Source organism: Dermacentor silvarum, chromosome 8 (assembly GCF_013339745.2).
Source record: "Dermacentor silvarum isolate Dsil-2018 chromosome 8, BIME_Dsil_1.4, whole genome shotgun sequence".
Classification (NCBI taxonomy): Eukaryota; Metazoa; Arthropoda; class Arachnida; order Ixodida; family Ixodidae; genus Dermacentor; species Dermacentor silvarum.
The window spans coordinates 72,486,602-72,490,942 of record NC_051161.1 but is presented as its reverse complement, the minus strand read 5'-3'; positions in this window follow the sequence as shown (position 1 = coordinate 72,490,942).

Genomic DNA, 4,341 nt, shown 5'->3' with positions numbered 1-4,341 from the left:
CAATGATATGCAACGTTCAAAAATGATTAAATTCTGGAGTTAACCACGGTCTATTATGACGTACGCCGTAACTGGGGACTTCAAGTTAATTTTGACCACCTGAGGTTCTTTAACGTACACCTAAATCTGCACCGTTTCATCGAATCATCGTTGCCATAGGGTAGCACTTATGGTTAAGGTCCCTACATAAGAAAAAAAAAAAAAAAAAAAAACGCCACGCATCTCCACGAAGTTACTCATGAATTTTCTTCAGCATTCCCACTGCCGCCCGATTCTTGGCCTATCCCCCTTAGTGGGTGCGAGCCATGACAGAGGTACATCATCATCATCGATCATGACGAGTGGATTCCAAGCACAGTGCATTCCAAGCACAGTAGCACTGGGGATCGTTCTTACCGTAGATCACCCGTGACATTGCCCACTCGCGCATGTACAGGGTTGTCCACTCTTAGTGCGAACACGGCGCAGCGTCGCCGCGTAGAGTTACTGCTACCAAAGGTAGCATATACAGTAACTCTATGGCCTATATACAGTAACTCTATGACAACTCGTATGTCGTGTTGAGTTCTGTATTCCGTTTTCCCTTCATTATCACTGCTTTGTGGTCCGTGAAATGTAGAGCCAATGGTTCTTCGATCGGATCTAGCGTGAAGTTGGGAAAAACAAGATCTATGCACGTTCCCCTGGTGGTTTTTGGTTGTTCCAGTCATGGGAAATGCATCGTAGAGCGTATCGAGACGTCATATACTGCACAAGCCAGTCGCTGTCCGTGATGTCTACGTTGCAGTCTCCAACAAGTACGAAGGGGTTGTTCTTCCTGCCACGAGCTTATTGTACTCGGCTGTATCCATAATGTCCTGTCGCTTGCGCACAGCAGGACAGGGACTGGTTTCATTGAAAAGACGCAGCAAGTCTTCGTTTGGAACGAGATCTGCATCCTCATGTTCGAGATGCACCGCGGCGGCTCTATCTTCACGCTGTCGAGGTTCCTCTTCTTCTTGTTGATGCATCGCGTCTATCAATTCAGCAATGATGTCACCGTCGTTACCTCGACAATATTCTCATTGCTTGGCAGCAATCACCTCTTTGTTGTCATCGTAAAGCTGCTTGTACTTGTTGTCTAGTACATCTAACAGCTCGTTTCTGGAGCCAACGTTAGCCGTGAGCACGGACGTGAACGGACGGACAAGCCTCCACCCTAAGGTGCTTCGCCCCTAAAAATCTTTATCTAGGGACCTTATTTATAGGGGTGCCCCAGTAGAATCTGCCGAATTCACCATAAGCACTTCACAAATGGCGGCCGCCGCGGCTTGGTTCGAACCAATTGTTCGAACTCGCGACCTCGATCTCAGCGGCGCAACGTCATTGCCACTAAGCTACCACGGTGGAAAAGTGGCAAACGTGAGGTGCAAGAAGTGCAACAAGCGTGATCCCGAATAAATGAAACTATAAACTATAAGTTCACATGCACTACTTTAGGAGGCTTGTAACGCTCTTTTAAAATTATGCAACACTTAATGGCTCCACTCTTCTTTTTATGATAACACCAGCATGCTCGCTGCCACAGCTGCTTGACAAGGTACCTTTTCATTCAACAGCAGGGTTACCATGTTACTTACCTGCACGCCATTGTGCGATGGGGCAAGAAGGCCTGACATCTAATACTTACATGTAGGTGTGTGCGAATACTCAAAACTTTCGAATAACGAATCAAATAGTGTCCTATTCAATTCGAAGACCGAATTGAATAGTCACTATTCGCAATTGCAAATATTTCAGAACGCCAACTGCCCCCAAACAAACATAAAATTGGAGCAAAAGTACAGTAAATATTCATCTCTGCTGGCATAGAACATGAGAAATTACGTAGAGGAGCAGGCTATGTTACTTTAGGTAGCCATACTCTACAGGCTGTACAGCCATCATTTGCACTCTCTGAAGAGTCCTGTGCGTGCGAAGGAACTACTTGTTTGCTTCCAATGCTCCAGTTTTGCTTTTAATAAATGCTTTATAATGTACTATGTAATGACAGAAGCTTGCCAACTTTACGAACACTGGGATGTGAAAATCATTTTATGTTAATTCTTGATAACTGTTACATTAATTGTAGTTAATTGTTAACGGCTGTTCATTGTATACGATTCGATTTGCTTCTGGCACTATTCAATTCGGCCTCAAAAATAACTATTTGCACACCCCTACTTAAATGTAACATGTAGGAGCAAAAATTAAAGGATTGCTGAATTTTGCATCCCATTTATGCAGGCATAGAATACTCGGCTGATAAAGCTTTTCAGGACAACTTGAGATATTTTCAGAGAGTAAAGTAAAAAAATGTGGTTGATCCCTCTTATATAGGAATCGGTATAGAACACGAAAGTGAAACGTGTCTTCACAGAAGTAGTGTAATGTTTATTGCACATTGATATATAATGTCTATTGGTGTTTTGTGGCTAAAGCGCCCTTAGGCGTTGATGCACCCACGCTGACGCCTGGTGGCACGTCTCCTCCATCACGACTACCAACGTCGATGACCATGAGCAACCGTCGTGCATATGGAAGCTGCACTACGCTGCACACGCTAGCACAACGCGAAAGACGAAGCACGTAACTGACACACTAATACAACGCGCAAGACAAAGCACGTATCTGAATCGTCACCGAGTCAAATCAGCGCGTACAGCGCGTCGTAATTGCAGCCTCCGCGATCAACTTCAGAAACATTTTCAGAGCTAATTGCGGAGGCCACGCTCCGCTGTGCTGAGTACGGTGAACGTTGGCGGCGTTGGTAGTGCTTCTTGATGCCAGCGTCCCTTCGAATGCTGGCATCGAGGCGTCGTAGTGCTGAGACCACCGAAGCGTTCACTGTCGGTATAGTGCCTAGAATATACTTACTAGTGTGCCGACCGCGGGCTTTCCGGTGGCACGGAGAATGATGCCTTCCGCCTGCGGCCACCAGACGGCGATAGCCGTACGGACCGTGCTATGCCGAGCGGCGTCTCTAGCCAACGCGCGCGTGTGCGACAGACGCCAATGGACTGTCCCAGCCCGTTTCGTTCTGCGGAACGTTGGTTGAGGTGCAAAGCGTAATCGAAAGAATATGATTTTGTTGCACTTACAAACGATCGTATGCACAGTTATCATTATAACGCTACACGATACGGGGTGTTTCTGCGAAAAATACCAATAAATAAATACGTGGTTTCCGAAGAAGTGTAACTTTTTTCCACAGTAAACTATTATATGCGAGACATGTCCACAAATGCTAAATTCACACCAAGTTGTATCTAATTACCATAAATTAAATTAATTACCATAAATGAAGGTAATTAAACAGGGCACATTTTCATAGGCGACACACCGTCAACTAATTTTGAACGAGCGCTCAATGTAGCAATTATTAAAGTGTTTCTCACAAGCGACAGCCGCCAGAGTTAGCCTTCGATCTGCACTCTTATATTCTTCTCCCACTCGGCAAAACGTTCTGGCCAGTCAGCAGGCGCGCTGAATAATGAGACTTGCTCGTTATTTGAGCGGTATCCAGTTGTACAATATGGGACAAAACAGGTGCTGTGTTTACGCCTCGTTTTCTGCGACGACATGTCGGTTCCGTCCGTGAACAAACACAAGTACGAACCATGCGCACAGAAAAGAACCCCAGCAATGACGTGCGGAGGCACCACACGCTACTTGCTCGAAAGCAACAACGCGCCGCAACCGACTGCGCTTACGAACGCGCATCCGAAGTGCACCCGAAGCGCAAGCGACGCGTGATGCGCAAGCGACGCGTGATGCGCAAACGACGCGTGATGCGCCGCTCGGTTAGCACGGTCCCAAACAGTGTCGCCGTCTGGGGGCCTCCGGCGGAAGGCATCACCGGCAGTGCCAGCGTCTCCCATTGGAAACTCCCGGCGGTCGGCACACTAGTAAGTATATTCTAGGCACTATACTGTCGGTGCGCGTTAGTGTCATAATGTAGTACTTCTCTTTTCTGCTCGTAGGCGGCGGCACCACCCCGAGCAAGAGCGCGGGTACACGGAGGAGTGTTAGATATATAAGGCGCGTCTGTGTAGCTCTCTGCAAATGCGTTTGTGGCGCAATGGGTTAAACGCTCGGCGATCTATCGTCGCGGACCGAGAGGTCGTGGGTTCGATCTCCAAATTTTGCATGTTTGTGGAACTTTTTCTTCTGGTTTCTTTCTTTGTATTATGTTCGTGTATGTTCGTGTGACGTATTTCCGTGACGGAAATACGTCAGTGAAGTCTTGGTGGACCCCGGCATAAAACACTTTCGTGTTAAAAAAAATCTAACAATGAATGTATGATAGAGGTGAAATCGGTT